General features: G+C 47.7%; 1 protein-coding gene across 1 annotated transcript in view; it reads left to right on the top strand.

Annotated features, from left to right (window-relative positions):
- The first annotated feature begins 1,355 nt into the window (after positions 1–1,355).
- The window catches only part of Elmo1 (engulfment and cell motility 1), a 425,322-nt gene continuing 410,114 nt past the window's right edge, over positions 1,356–16,563 (top strand). The window contains exon 1 of the mRNA XM_090332628.1: positions 1,356–1,442. The gene's annotated coding sequence lies outside the window, so the exon portion shown is untranslated. The remainder of the gene's footprint in view (positions 1,443–16,563) is intronic.

Genomic DNA, 16,563 nt, shown 5'->3' on the forward strand with positions numbered 1-16,563 from the left:
TTGGTGCACAACTACCTGTGGACTCAGGTGTTCTCACTTCTAAAGTTCTAAACCTACCTCCCTATAGTTAGGACCTAGATGGGGCCTGTTGATTAGAACTTTTATGTCAGCTACTAAGGAGAGCCTGATCGGTCACTGACATTTCCTAGTAGTTTATTAGAATGTGTAGAAAGAAACCGAGGAAATTGATTTAAATTCTATATATTTATATCTTAAGCGGATATATTGCCTCATTTGACCTTTTAGTTCCAAATTATAAGCATTTTCAGTTTTAAAATGATAGAGTCAACATAAAAATAATTGAGCCTTTGCATCCCATTTTTTTAAATGCTAAATCTTGGGCTTGTTTTACACCTACAAAACATTTCAGGACTCTCCTCATTCCAGGTATTCAATAGTGGCTAGCAAAGAGGGTTACAATTTAAACTCTGTGTGTGTGTGTGTGTGTGTGTGTGTGTGTGTGAGAGAGAGAGAGAGAGAGAGAGAGAGAGAGAGAGACAGACAGACAGACAGACAGAGACAGAGAGAGAGAGAGAGAAATTGATTAGAAGAGAGTTGCCTTCTACTCTAGATTCTGATACCTCCAAGGCCTTTACTTACTTACCACCTTACTTACCCTTAGAAGAGGATGCCTATCAAGTACCTCTGACTTTTCCAGAGGAGCAGACATCTCGGCATTTGTACAGAACAGGTGTTTCTCCGGAACGTTCCTCTCCTGCCAGCTAGACTGGGAGTCGGTGCTTTGAAAATAGGTTGTATGAATTAAATATTTCATCCTAAATACCAATTTCAGGGGACACATTGCTTTATATGAAATGATGCCAATTTCAGGAATCCCCTGGCTTCATGAAAGGGCATGTTGGTAGTTCCAGTGACTTGAAAACACATAGGCGACAAATAGCATTGTGTTATTTCTGTCCCAACGGCCATCCTCCCTGCCCTCCCCCTCGCTCCCCCTTCCCGGCTTAAGGGAAAAAGCACGGAGTTAACCTACACACTTTTTCCCCTTAAAAGATCCCGAATGCGTGGGGGGAGCGGGCGCCCAGACGCCCTGCCCGCGGGCGTTCCGGAGGTGGCCCTACGGGTGGCGGAGGTAATTGGCGCGGGCCCCCAGCCGTATCCCTGGGTGCGTGGCGGCAGGTCTGGGGCGCGCGGGCTGGGATGCTCCCCTCTTTTTTAAGTAGGGGAAATGGGAAAGTCGTGCCCACCCCGTGCCCCCCGCCCCAGGCTCGGGGGGCGGGCCGCAGGCGGGGGCGCGGGCGCCGGGCGCGCGTCCCGGCGCAGGTGCCGGGGGCGGCGGCGGCCCCGGGGCAGCGTCGCCCGGCGGCGGGCGGGAGTTCGCGGCAGAGCCCGCGATGCCTTTCGCAGATGCAGACGGAGCCTGCGGCCAGCAGGCGGGAGGAAGAGGAAGTGAGAGCAGCGGCGGCCGCCGGACCCGGAGAGTAAGTGCGTGCGCCGGGCGAGCGGAGCGCCGGGGACCGGCGGGGTGCAGTGCCCCGCCGCCCGCACAGCCGGGCCGCAGAGCCGCGGGGACCCGATTCACAGCGTGCGGGGTTTCCGGGGCTCCGGATGCCGGGAATCCCCGCCGCCGCCGCCGCCGCTGTCCGGAGACCCCGGGCAGGTTCGTAAAGTTTCCTGGCCCGCGCCGCGCGGGGTCGCTGACCTCGGGCAGGCGGGCAGGGGAGAAGACTCCCGGGGCCGGCGGGGAGGGGGCCGGGACCGGGGGTCCGCTTGGAGAGGCTCCGGAGAGGGGACCTCCAGGGCCGGCGCGGTGGGGATCGGCGGGGAGGAGACCCCCCGCGGGCCGGCGGAGAGGGAGGGCAGGGGGCTCCAGGGCGGACAGTGAGGGGATCGGAGCCCGGTAGGGACCGGGGGACCGGCGGGGAGGGGACCGGAGCCGGCCTGGACCCTCCCGCCTCCCCGCCGCCTCCCCCTCCGCCGCCCTGGGCCAGCGGTCTCTGACCGGGGCGCGCCCGCCGAGCTCCGGACTTGGGGAAGTCTGGGCGCCGAGAGCCGGAGTGGGGTGCGGCGTCCCGGGACGGGGCTCAGGGCCAGGGACCCCGGGGAGACGTGGACCGGAACCGGCTCGCGGGACGCGGAGGCTGCGCCACGGCGCGGGGGCGTCGGACGGCGGAGTCCGGAGCCCGGGACAGCTGCTCCGGGACGCGGCTGGCGGGGGCCGGGGGGCCGGGCTCGGGGTTGTGTGGAGCCGAGAAGCGCCCCGCGAGCGTGCTCCGGGCCGGCCCCTGGGGACGGGGTCCTGGGGCGCGCTGTGGACAGCTGCGATCCCCGCAAACTCTCGCCTCCTGGGGACGCGCTGCGGGCCCCGCTGGGGTCCGGACGGGCGACGGGAGTCGCGGTGACCCGGGGCGGGGGGGCGTGGATCCGCCAGGCGCGCCCCGCCGGAGGAGGCAGTGGTGCCGGGGAGTCCGGGAGCCGGAGCGGAGAGCCCAGCCCCGGTAGCCCCGCGGCGGCTTCGAGGGGGAGGAAATAACTCCGCGGGTTCGAGGCTGACGGGGAAGTCCGTGCTGAGCCGCGGGCGGGCACGCGCGAGCAGGCGAGTGGGGGAGCGCGCCGCCGTGACGGAGCGCGCGCCCGCGGGGGACTCTGCCGCCAGGGTCTCCCCTCCCGCTGATCCTGCCCGGCCCGGGGTCCTTTGAAGTTGGTCAGCAGGGTCAGGGGCCTTTGGCTTCGGGACCTGCCCTGGCTTAAAGCCGCAGGACCGTCGTCTCGCAGGGCCGGGCCCCGCAGGGCTAGCCCAGGGCCCTGGACAGCTCCCCAAGACACAGCCTGGACCAGGCCCTCCCACCTCTGCCCCGGACTCGTGGATCTGACTGTCAGGGTTAGGATGTCTGGGCTGTGGCCCCAGAGGCAAAGGCGTCTGCCTGTGACTTGAGGATAGGGACAGTGGAAAAATTTGAGATTTAAAAAAAAAATTATTATTAAAACGACTGCTAGAAAACAAGAGTAATTGAGACTCTGCATTTAAATAGCCAATCTCTGAGAGCAGTTTAGGTCCTGGTCCAGTCCTCTGTACTTGGAGATTGCAATGGCTGCCAGCAGCTGCTGTGAGGTCTCTGCTCCAGGTTTGCAGGTCTGCAAGTCCACCCTTCCATCCCCACTTCCAAGGTTATCTCAAGGATTTTTGTCCCCTCATTTGCAGAGCTGGGGAGCCTGCTAAATGAGTAGGTCAGATCTTCAGCAGACGTACTACAGACTCAGCTCTTTACGGTAATATCTCTCCTAGACGTCTATTGATGATTAGGGTTGAAAAGTTCATGTGGCTTGCCATATTTTCTAATGCATGCGTACTCCATTTCTTGTGCCTGTTGTTATTAAATTAGAGGAAGTGGTAATCTGTGAAAGAATGAGGGTGGGGACTCCAGCTGGGGCCAGGGCTGAGATTGTGGGGAAAGGTAGAAACCAGATTGCAGGCCCATGCTGCAGTCTCGGGAAACTGAAGACCTGCAATAGACCACAGGATGGTGGGTTTCAATGCTGGATGACATACATCCTACAATACATATAACTCTTATTCAATACAACCCTGCTGAACACATCCCATTTTTCTTGTTCACTGAGTTCTCAGCCCAGGGCCTTTGCACATTCTGTTTTCATGCATGAGTTGCTTTCTCCAAGGCCAGATGGCTCATCCCCTTATTTCTTTCACTTTAGTCTGCTCAATTGTTAGTGTTCAGGGCCTTCTCTGACTATTCCATCTACACAGATCCCAGAAGCCAGGTGTCTGTGACTCATGCTTGTAACCGTTGCTGATCAGGAGGCTGAGATTGGAGGATCTCAGCTCCAAATTAGCCTGAGAAAGAAGTCCTTGAGACTCTTACCTCCAGTTAACCACCAAATAGCCTGAAGTGGACGTGTGGTTCAAGTGGTAGAACACTAGCTTTAAGCAAAAAAGTGCCCAGGTCCTGAGCTCAAGCTTTTGTAGTGTCACTAAATCATCAGTGGGATAAATAATAAATAAATAAGCTGCTTTGCATAGGTCTCTGCGGTTTTCACTTTTATTCTCTTAGTATTTTCTCCCCTCAGCATGGTAACGTTTACTTGTTTGTTTATTGTCTTTCTCCCATTAGAATGGAAGTTTCTAGAGAAAAATACCTTGGCATGCTGACATACTAGAACCTGGATGAATTCCTAGCCCTGAGTAGGTGCTCCTTAAATGTCTGTTGACTGACTGAAAGATTCTTGTGTAGGGAGGGGCTTATCAGGGAAAAAGACAAAGAAAAGTCTGTAGCATCTGTAACTAGAAAGAAGCTGGCCCTTGTCTGGCTGTGGCCACCTTCTTTCAGAGCCTCTCCTGCCTTCCCCTCTCTTCCCTTAGTGTCTTAGACAAGAAAGGGGGCTTAGGTAATTTCCTTGGAGAGTTAAAAAAAAAAAAGTATAACTGATCATGATCTGTTATTGCATCCTTTATTTTGGGAACAAGACTTCAAAGCCAAAACATGTCATTATTGTTAAGAGCTTTATATCAGGGCCATTCACCCACTGTGTCACGTGGTCTTGGAAATAAAGCCTGGAGGAGGTTGCCAGGAAGGCCTGAGAAGGAGACAGGAGAGGGAGACAGGAGGCCAGGCGCAGTGCAGACAACTCCAGGACAGAAGACAGGAGAGATGCCCCAAGGAGAAGAAAATGAAAAGGAGAATGCAGATAAAGAACTTTGACAAGTGCTGCAAAGTCATAATCTTTATGAAATTACAGGATTGAAGATAAGGCTGAGTTGGAGTGTTTTTACTTAATTGACCCCCTTTGAGTGTGATGGGTGAGTGTGTGGGGTGGGAGGAGCAGGAAGGGAGGGGGAGGGCTTTGAAGCCCCTGCCTAGTGGATGTGGCTGAGGGGAAGGCCGGGAGCTTCCTGGAGCAGACACCACTAACTACTTGTCTTAACACTGAAGTTAAGAGGGGGGCATCCTTATGGAGAGAACTTTCCCCTGCCTCAGCTGAGACAGTTGGTCCATTAAGCTTTGTTACCAAAGCCCGAAGCCTGCAACCACATTTTAGTGCCCCCAGCCATCCAAGCCAATAGCTTGGCATAGCAGACATCCTGTTGGATTTGGAAAAGGTTGGGAATTGTTAAACCTGGCTGCCTTGCAAAGCAGGATATGCTCATGACAGCTGGGCACATTCAGTTTGGCTTCTGTCTAGTCTACCAGGCTAGGGCTTACATGCTTAAGGAGCACGTGATATGATGATACTAAATTTTGTTGGTTCAGACCAGCCATTGAAACATGAAATAGGCTGGGCGTGGGGGCTCATGCCTGTAATTCTGACTATTCAGGCAGCTGAGGTCTTAGGACCAAGGTTTGAGGCCAGCTCAGGCAGAAAAGTCCTGGAGACCCTTACCTCCATTTGACTATCAAAAAGCCTGAAGTAGAGGTGTGGCTCAAGTGGTAGAGCACCGACCTTGAACAGAAAAATTTAAGGATAGGGCCTTAGCCCTGAATTTATGCCCCAGTATTGACACAATAAACAAACTAAGTAAGTAATAAATATTCAGTAGAGGTGAACAGAGGAGAAATTGTTTCACAAAATATACACTGGATTTAAAAAAAGATTGTTTTGTACAGATGATGTACAGAGGGTTAGTTATATAAGTCAGGTAACAAGTACAATCGTTTTTGGACAGTGTCACCCCTTCCTTGCGTTCTCCCTACTTTTTGCTTCCAGTCCCCACCCATAAGTTGTTCATTTTCAAGTAGTATCTAGTGAGTACCACTGCTGTATTTGTTCAAACTCTGTCCCTCCATTTCTGTTTCCCCCCGCCCCCTCCCAAAGATAGATAAATGAATAAGAAAACACAAACAGCAACAAAGAAAACACAAACAGTAACAAAGAAAAAAACAAACCTCTTGTTTCCATTTCCTGCAGTTTTTTTTGATAAATATTATTTTCTACGATCAGATGCACATAGTTGTTGAGCTTTCATGATACTCTTCTAAGGCTATATTCCTGGTCTTACTCTGTGCACTGAAGAATATACTCCTGATCTCACTCTGTGATTTTAATGATCAATATATGGCTTGATATGTTATTTTTTAATCCCATGCTGGGATTTAAACTCAGCTTTGTGGTCTTGCTGGGATTTGTCTGCTTCTGCTGGCTGGACTTAGACTCTCAGATCGTAGACTCCTTAGCACTGGTATTATAGGTGTGACCAACAGTGTCTTGTCTTTTCTTTCTTCCTTTTCTTTCTTTTTTTTTGATGGGTTATGGGGATTGAACTCAGCCTGGGCCGAGTTCAGCTCAAGGCTACTGCCCTACCCTTGAGCCTAGCCCCACTTCCCATTTTTTAGATGTTAATTGGAGATAAGAGTCTCAGGTCATTTTGAGCTTGGATTGGCTTTGAACCTTGATCTTCAGATCTCAGCCTCCTGAGTAGCTAGGATTACAGGCATGAGCGTCTGTGCTCAGCTTCCCTTTTTTTTTAACTCTTAAAAAAATTCTGGGAAGTTCTAGGAGTCTATACTTTTTTTTTTTTTACTAACTTTGCAGTGACTTTGTGAGAATACTGAAATAAGAAGGATGTAGCTGTTTTGCATGGACTGCACGTTCTTGGTTTAATCTGTAAAAGTTGCTATTGTAAATGTTGAAGCAGTATTGGTAAATGTTAATCATTGGCTTAACTTTAAAAAAAATGCTTCTTTTTAAAAAAAGCATTGCTGTACTGGAGTTTGAACTCAGGGCTTTGTGTTGCAAGGCAGGTGCCCTACCATTTGCCCCAGACCCCCAAGGTTCTTTATTTTCTGTATTTTATTTATTTATCTGCCAGTCCTGGGCTGGAACTTGGGGCCTGGGCTCTGTCCCTGAGCTTCTTTTGCTTAAGGCTATCACTGTAGCTTTTGAGCCACAGCTCCACTTCAGGCTTTTTCTGTTTATGTGGTACTGAGGAATCGAACCCAGGGCTTCATGCATGATAGGTAAACACGTTACCACTAGGCCACATTCCCAGCCCCTGTAGTTGTTTTTTGACGTAGGGTCTCAGTTTTCATCCCTGCTGGCCTGCCTGCACTGGGCTGGAGGTGCACACTGCGGCTCCCTGTTTCATTTTCTTTTGAGATGGGATCTCAACATCTTTTTGACCTGGGCCGACTTGAAACCAAAATCCTCCTGATTCCTGTCTGTTTAAGGAATAGGAAAGTGTGCTAGGCTCATACACCACCCTCCTGGAAGTAGCAGAAACCCAATGACATGGTTTCCAGTGTGGTAATATGGAATTACTTAGTTACTGCACGTAGAAGTAAATCTGGACGCTAGTTTAGAACGTTGGAGATCTTTGGAAAGGTACTCTGCCATGCCTTCCTTTTCCTATTTTACGCTGACCAGTTACCATATATATAATTTTAATTAAGACATTTGCAGACACCCTGGCAGATCTCTTTTGCTAGCAGCTGCAGTGCTGTGGTATGCGATTCAATTAGGCATTTCAGTCAGTGGGGACTTGAGAACCCTTTATCTAAAGAAGAAAGCCAAGGTCTCTTAACTTCAGCCGGGTCCAAAACCTAAGTATGTGAAAGGCAGCCTTCTATTCGGAGTTCCAAAGTGTAGTCCCTGAGACATTCCCCCGCCCCCACCTCCTAGCCTTCCAGTATGTCAGCATTGTGTTTGCAGACGAAGCAAAGCCACTGCTGTGCAGCATGCACATAATTCCGAGTGTAAATTAGCTGTGTTAGCCATCACCAGCTACCTGTTCTAACCACAAGTGAAGCCTGCCAGTCCTCACAATGTATGATTAAATTAACGACCTGTGTCTTTGCAGTATATCTTCTGATGGTTCACAAAGTACATGCACGGATAATTTGAGCTGAGTTTTGTCACTGTCCTCAAGGGGCGGAGCGCGGAGGGAGGAGAAGGAGATGGAAGTACATGTGGGCGCAGGAACACTAGCTCACCAAATGGAATTAACCACAGGCACAACCTGGCGTAGTGGTGAGTGGAGAAATTAGTCATATGTATAAATAGAAGGAGATGCTGCTCAAGGTTTCTGAGGCCCCCACTCTCCACCCCCCCACACACTCCACCTAACACTGACTTCCAGAAATGGAGCAAGATTATTATTGGAACCACAATTTTAAGAATTGAGGCTATAGTTTGGGCTATTTTAGGTCCAAGAGTTAATAGTGTAGGAACAAAACTTTTCCTCAGTAGAAAAGCCTGGAAACTTGGTACTTAATCTGCTTCAGGGAGAACTATTTTCTTCTGATCCGTAGTCAGACACATTACCCATTGCGCGACTGGCCCCCGGGAGAACTATTTTCTGCACAAAAAGCAGTACTTGGAGGGACAGCCCATCAGGGAAGCATTAGCATATGGGTTGGAGACCCAGCGTGGATGCAAACTTTTCCCCCTGGGTTCAAACCCAGGGACCTTCCCCATGCAATTTGGAAGCCACACAACGCAATCTCGTTATACTTCTGGTTTGGAGGGGTGAAATGTTACAGGGTTATTTGGAGAGAAATTCTTTCTTTCTTTCTTTTTTTTGGCTTGTCCCGGACCTTGAACTCAGGGCCTGGGCACTGTCCTTGGGTTTTCTCAAGGCTAGAGCTCTACCACTTGAGCCACAGCACCACTTCTGGTGGCGTTGGCTTCTCCTCCTCCTCCTCCTCCTCCTCCTCCTCCTCCTCCTCCTCCTCCTCCTCCTCCTCCTCCTCCTCCTCCTCCTCCTCCTCCTCCTCCTCCTCCTCTTCTTCTTCTTCTTCTTCTTCTTCTTCTTCTTCTTCTTCTTCTTCTTCTTCTTCTTCTTCTTCTTTTAAATGTATGTTCTATGGAGGAATCTAACCCGGGTCTTTGTGCATGCTAAGCAAGCATTCTACCACTCCCTGCCTGGAGAGAAAGTCTTTTGATTCTTTTTCTGCTACTTTCTTTTCCCCATCTCTACATCCTGATGTCTGCACCCACTGGTTGATTACTTCTTCTGTTGGTTTTTTTGGACTTGACAGCCTTTAAGGCTAGGTGTGTGTGTGTGTGTGTGTGTGTGTGTGTGTGTCTGTGTGTTCATTCCTGCATGCCGATAGAAATGCTCGTGGTTTAGCTGGGCACTGTCTGTTGTTAGCACCTACAATCCTGGCTACTCAGGAAGCTGAAGCAGGAGGATCAAGAGGATGACATTGGCCTCGTTCAGCTGACCATGTTACTCAAGTTGCATGCTCCCTTGGCTTCACTCCCCAGCTCCATAGAAAATAAAAACTACCCCAACAAAAGAAATGAATGCTCTTGATTGTAAGGGATGTGCCTGTGGTTGCCATGGAAACCAGGGCTACCTGCTGCCACTGAGGCAGAGCTCTGCAGAGCTGACTGTTCTTTAGATGTGCTGTCATGCACAGCCTTGGCTTCACCTTTCCCCTGGGGACAGTGTGTCCATCATCCAAACTCAGGTTAGAGAAGCAGCCCAGAGTACAATTTAATTCAACAAAAGGAGAACTGTTTGCCAAAAAGAATCAATGTGCATTCTTTTTTAAATTTTCTTTTGTGTCAGTAGTGGGGCTTGAACTCTCTTAGCTTTTTCACTTAAGTCTGATGCTCTACCAGTTGTGTCACACCTTCCCTTCTGGCTTTTTTGGTCGTTAATTGGACATAAGAGTCTTAGGGACTTTCTTGTCTAGGCTGGCTTTGAATAGGGACCCTCAGATTTTACTTAGGCTCCTGCAGCTGAGTCATGGTGAAAGCAGGAGCATGGGCCCAGGGGGAGGGAATTCCCAGTGGATTCCCATGTTTAGTCCCGCCTCTGCTGTTTCCCACCTTAGATAGATGAATGCAGAGTCTGTTAAAGCAGGATGGCTTCCGGTGGGGGATGCTCAGGTTTCTGGTTTTCTCTTTCTCCCCCTCCTGCCTAGCTGAGAACCTCTGCTTTGTTTTCCCTAAGACGTGAGAGCAGTTATATGATATCAGAACATCTAGACTTTCCACAGCAGGTGTAAGCTCTCTTTTCTGTGTACTGATATTCTTTGGAGTCTAGAAGGAGGGTCCCCAGATGGTGGCTTCACCCTTCACTTAATTTTCCTTGGGTTCTTTGCCCATTGTGTTCTTTTATTTTTTTGGGATTCTTCCAATTCCCTCTCCAGTTTCCGTCACTCCCTAAGAGTCATTGTCTTCCTAACACTTCCTAAGTGCTTTTCATATGTCCACCTTCCTGTTTCTTTCTCTTGTCCTACATGTTGGCGGAAGAGAAGTGGTGACGGGCAATTTTGTGTCTTAGTTTCCTAACAAGGTTTAGATTCTGAGTGCTGGTGACTGAGTTGACAGCTGCTTTTAGAGGATAAGAATAAGATGGAGGGGCTGAGAGTTTGGCCTAGTGGTAGTGTGCTTGCCTAGCATGCAGGAAGACCCGGGTTCGATTCCTTGGTACCACATAACAGACATAGAAAAACCAGAAGTGGTGCTGTGACTCAAGTGGTAGAGCTCTAGCCTTGAGGAAAGCCCAAGGACAGTGCTCAATCCTTGAGTTCAGTCCCCAGGCCTGGCAATAAATAAATAAATAAATAAATAAATAAATAAATAAGAAAGATGGAGGAGGGTGGGTAACTGGCCCAGAGTGGCTTGATTAGCAGTTTGAGTCACAAGATACAGACATATATAATAGGTATATATACATTTTATATATATATATATAGTATGTATATATGCACTATGTGTATGTGGCGGGGGAAACAGTGAGTCAAGGGCCAAGTAACTCCTCCTTTGTCTTTCAAATCCCCTTGGCTAGTAATGGATATTGGTACTTGGTTGGTATCCCCAAAATATTACAGCAGAAGGCTAGAGATATTTTTCTACTCTATTAAATTAGTTAATTAATTATTGTGGGTTGTTGCTGGGGCTTGAGCTCCAGGCCTTGAGCTCTCCCTTGGTTTTTTCTTTCAAGCCTGTTGCTCTACCACTTGAGGCATCCCTTTACTTGGGGATTTTTGTTGGTTAATCTGGAGATCAAGAGTCTTAGGGACTTTTCCTGTCGAGGCTGGCTTTGAACTGTGATTCTCAAACCTCAGCTTCCTAAATAGTTAGGATTCTGTGGGTAAGCTGCCAGCACCTGGCATCTGTGTGACATCTTTACCCAGTTGGCCTATGACATTTGTGTCCTAACCCAGCTGCATTTTTTTTTCTTCTGTGAAGACATGCTGGGCCTTTTGTTTACCTTCCCTCCTTTGGCTGTTACTTCTGGTGGCTGAAGCTGCAGCCCTGGGCTGTTGATTAGTTGTGACCTCCCCAACCCCCCTCCAAGTAGCCTTCTCAAAAGTCACAGTTCAGTACCAGCCCTCCACCCTTTCTTCCTTCCTCCTCTGAACCTTTTCATTTTCAGTTTGAAATTGCCAGGGTTTAGGGCTCAGGGGTTCAGTGGCTCTGAAGTCCTGTGTGAGCTATTTTTTTCCAGGCGGCTACACACAATTACCCTTGATTTTGAAGTGTAATGCATTTCTAAATAATATGTGTGTGTGTGTGTGTGTGTGTGTGTGTGTGTGTGTGTGTGTGTGTGTTTGGTCTCTTTAACCTAAATGTATAACCACAGGCGGTTTTGCCATGGTCCCTTCAGCAATCCTGTGGCTTGGAAGGTAGAATCAGTTGAAGGGTTTTGGGCAGATTGCACATTTTTTAGCTGAGGGAAAAGTGAATTCCAATAAGACTTAGTAAGGATGGTTTCTACATGACTCCTTTCCACTCTGATCCAGGCTGCTTCACTGTAGCCTGGACTCTTCTAGTGGTCTTGTGTCCTAGTTCTTTCTATGGCCACTATGGAAGTAACCACTTACTCATTATTAATTTTTTTTTTTTTTTGCCAGTCCTGGGTCTTGAATTCAAGGCCTGGTAACTTTTGTTCAAGGCTAGCCTTCTACCACTTGAGCCACAGAGCCACTTCTGGCTTTTTCTGGGTATGTGATACTGAGGAATGGAACCCAGGACCTAGATGCATGCTGAGCAAGCACTCTACCACTAAGCCACATTCCTGGCCTAAATATTTTTGCGTTGTGGAAATGAGACTCTTCCATATGCTAGGTAATAAATATGTGACGAGTGTATCAAATGCATATATCTATACACATTCAAGCAGCTATACTTACAATGGAAGGTTGTCAGCAGCAGAGAAACAATTCTGTCAGCCACTGAATCCCATTTTCTTCACTGTTATTTCCACAGCGGTTGGTTCAAACCTCAGTGAAGCAAAGCTTTTGCCAAGGGTTATTGTTACCACATCTGGCCTTCACTTATGGCCAGTGACTGACTTGTTAGAAGTGCTTTCTCAGTTCCATTCCTTACCTAACATGTTCTAAAAACTAAAAACCTTCCCTCCATTCTGATGGGAGAAACACAATAATGCTTCATGTCTTAATTGTGTTAATATTTTAATAGGGAGTCTAGGGGTTGGGGGTGTGTGTGATGATGTGCAAGCCCAGCATGCAGAAGGCCTTGCTATTTCAGGTCCTCCAAGATGGGGATAGGGATGAAGGAAAAAGCAAGAAAAAGAGTCGAGATGCACATACTGTATTTTGGCAATAACTGGGCTTGGAGTTCAGTGTTTTTTTTGTTTTTTTTTTGTGGATCATGGGGCTTGAACTCAGCCTGGGCACTATCCCTGAGCTCTTCAACTCAACCCTTGAGCCAAGTCCCACCTCCTATTTTCTAGAGGTTGATTGGAGATAAGAGTCTTTTGTGCCTAGGCTGGCATTGAACCTTGATCCTCAGATCTCAGCCTCCTGAGTAGCTAGGATGACAGGCGTGAGCCACCGAGACCAGCAAGGAGCTCATTGTTAACAGGTTGATGCTCCACAACTTGAGTCATGCTTTTGTCCCAGCTTTTTGCTGGATATTTTAGGAGAAGGCATCTCCGAGATTTTCTGTCCAGGCTTGCTTTGAACTGGATTTTCGAGACTGAGCCTTCTAAGTAGCAGGAATTTAGAAGTGTGAGCTACCTCTGGGTCTGGCCATTTTAGCCACATCTCCACTTTTATCTTTTTGCTAGTTTTATATTTTTAATTGACCTATTGCTCTTTATAATACTCCTTCCATCAACCCATCATCTTCTCTTCATCATCTAGCCATCCATCCATCCATCCATCCATCCAGTCAGTCATGTAACAGTTGCTCTGATTACATTGTATATTCTGGGGTCAGGAATCCTTGTGTGGAGCATGGGATTGAGTGCTGAATTTGGAAGAAGACCTGATAAGACACAACAGTGATTAAATATACTAAATGTATGTTTATAGTGTTTATTTATAGATTATAAAAGAAGGAGTTCACAACTGATCTGAGTAGTAAGGAAGATGACATGCCCATGGAATTCTGCAAGCAGTGTAGGGAGGTTGGGAAGGGCCTGTGCCAGCTCTGCTGGGCGCTGGACACCTGAACTGAGTGGGAAACAAAGCTAATGGATCTTAGGCAAGGGAAAGAGGCAATCAGATTTCCCTGAGAAGTCCTAACTCCCAAAGGGACCTGGCGGATGATAGATTAGATAATACAGCCTGCAGGAAGAGGCCAGGACTGGTGTGAGCTGTGAATTTCTGTCTTCTAGGCCTACCCAAGTAATCACCATGGTCTCTGCCAGATCGATAAATAAATAAATCCAGCAGTGTGCTTGCTGTGTAAATGTGATTTGGAGACAGCTTGGCCCTCCCCCACTTCCCATCTGACACCCCATGTGTTGATGTCGGATGGGTCAGGAAGGGAGGACATGCACTGCTCACGTTCACAGCCAAGCTTTGAGAAAAACCACTAAAGGCTTTAGCCATTGATTGGATTTGGGGAGGTGGGAAAGAAGTCTTTGAAGTCAAAGCTAAATAAGGGTTCAAGCCTCTTTCCGAGTCTACCAGCTGGGTGATTGGGGTAAGTCAGTTATCTCCTTCCACCTTACCTCTCTCAGCAGACAGAGGTGGTCTGACCCCTTTACCTTGTGGCGCTGAGATGGAGAAATGTAATCAAGTGGAGTGCCCAAAATGCATCAGATTTGCCAGTTCATCTGATGTTATTGTTAATCATTCTGTAATTTCTACTCAGGATTTTAATTCAGATTTCTTGCTAAAATCACATAATGATCTACATTGGTTATTTCATAATTTCTCCTAAAATCTTACCTTTTAATATATATATCTATATATATATATATAAATTCTTTAAGAACACCAAAGTACCCTATTGATACATAGACCAGGATAAATTATGGTCAGTTGTAAATGAAAAGAACTGGTGTAATGAATCCTGTTACCAGTTGGTTAGTACTCACCTAAAAGCCTTGGTAAACTGAGACCTTCCTCTACTTCCATTTGAATCAACCTGGGATTTTGCTGTTCTATTTTATTTTATTTTATTTTATTTTTTTACTTTGGAAGGAGAGAATGGATGTTGCTAAGATTCTCTCCCTGTCCATTCCAGCTTTTTGGGCAGTTTATGAAGGATTTAATTCATTCAAACTGGATTTCCTGTGATTTTTGTGTGGTGTGTCCAGGAATATCAGGTGTGTGTGTACGTGTGTACAGGGTTAGTACTGGGGCTTGAACCCAGGACCTCATGTTCTTGCTTAATTTTTCACTCAAGGCTGGTGCCCTGCCATTTTAGCCACATCTCCACTTTTATCTTTTTGCTAGTTTATTGGAGATAAAAGAGTCTTGTAGACTTTTCTACCTGTGCTGACTTGGAACTGTGAGATCTGAGGATCTCAGCCTGCAGAGAAGCTAGGACTACAGGCATAAGCCACCTAGACCCGATGTACAATTGTACTTTGAACCATTTGGAACTTTCTAGTGGGTAGCAGATTATTAAAATTGACTGTGGGCAACAATAAAGTGTTCATCTTTCTTCCTCCATTTTAGCTAGTTAATCAGATTGTCAGCCAGATTAGAGATCATTCTCAGCATAAAAAAAAAATAGAGAAATAAAAAGAGGATGACGGGCTCTAAATATGTAGACCTTGTCTAGCTCGATTGTCCCAGAATAATGAATTATGCAAACTTGTATTTACAAAAGGTCCTGTACTCTAGAGGCTGACCTCTTGACCTTTCTGGTCATTGTTTCTGGTTATTGGTGGTTTGTTGGGGTCCTTTTCCACCTTCCCTTCTTCTCTTATAGGCTCATCAGCTCCTGACACAGCAATTCATGTACCTATGCACTAGTTTCTTAGGATTGGCTTTTATGATGGAGTAGTTGGGGGCAAAAGCTTCATTGTAGACTCTAAGATGCCACAGAGAGAAAGAAATGTGTAAATGGAAGGTTGTTCTCTGGGGTGTATTTGGAGAGTAGAACAGTTGGATTTCCATTTCTTTCCCTCAGTTGTCTTGAAAAGCTAGTTATCTGAGCCCTGGTTGCAAATCTCCATGGAACCAACATTTACACACCATGTCCAGTGCACACATTTCTAGTCCTCCCTTCTATTTTTTTTTTTGGTCAGTACTGGTGCTTGAACTCAGGGTTTTGGCACTGTTCTTGAGTTTTCTCTCAAGGCTAGTGCTCTACCATTTTGAGCCACAGTGGTACTTTTGGCCTTTTCTGTGATTAATGGGAGGTAAGAGTCTCATGGACTTTCCTGCCTGGCTTTGAACCACGATCCTCAGATCTCAGCCTCCTGAGGAGCCAGGATTCCAGGCCCTCCTTCTGCTTATTAATAAAACACCATATCAGGACTGGGGACTTTGGGGAAAAGGACCTGATGAGATAGAGGTCTCTAGAGGGGAGAAATGTGTGCTCAGGATGTCTGGGCAGAGGGCAGATGTGCTTCGTGGGCAGTGACATCCAGATGGATGACTGGCTTCTGAGGGGGAAGGGGGGCAGGCCTTGGCCTTTTCCGGATTGTTGAGGGCCCTGCCAGGAAACTTAATCCCTAAGTTAGCTTGGGCAGGAGGGGCTGATCAGACCCTGGGCTGAGGTCTCTGTCCAGGTCTGGTGATTCTTCCTTGGGGTGATGGTGGGGTTGAAGTGCCAGATCACATCTCCGCTTTGACCAGGTCTTCCATCAATTCAAATTGGTTACAGCATGACTGAAGACTTTCTATTCTGAGAGCCTTAATAATTTTCATTTTAGCCATTCCTGTGTCTTTCAGATTTTAAGTAGCCATTTAAAAGAGGGACATTTAACAGGGGGCAGCCATCACCCAAGAGTGACCCAAGGACCTGGTTCCTGGGTCTCAGATTTCCAACAACTCAGTATCAATGGGACCAAGATTTTAACCAGTCTCTGGGTGGTCCTGGCTTCTACTTTGAGAAGCATCACCCAGAAAGGGGCCCAAGGGGTTGTGACTCTCCAGGGAACACCTTGGCAGGTGGCCTGGACTGGGTACAACCTTGAACCGCCTAGGTTTGAAGCTGGACCTGTGTATTCAATTCTGGGTAGGATTTTCTTCCATTGCACTTGGGATCGATTCTAAATCCTTTTGAGTTTCTTCTAATTTATTTTCTAATCCTTTTCTTCTACGACTTTCCCAACTCCTTGGTTCACTCTGGCTGTGTCTCAGATATTTTACTTCTTCGTTTGCCACCTCTGAGTGAGAACTGGTTCTCTGTGAGTCTGGGGTGAGATTGGCAGGCAGGCAGGCATGAGGAGGAGGGGTCTGATGAGGAGTGGGTAGGAGAGGC

The sequence above is a fragment of the Megascapheus bottae genome, chromosome 5 (assembly GCF_031878675.1).
Source record: "Megascapheus bottae isolate mThoBot1 chromosome 5, mThoBot2.hap1, whole genome shotgun sequence".
Lineage (NCBI taxonomy): Eukaryota > Metazoa > Chordata > Mammalia > Rodentia > Geomyidae > Megascapheus > Megascapheus bottae.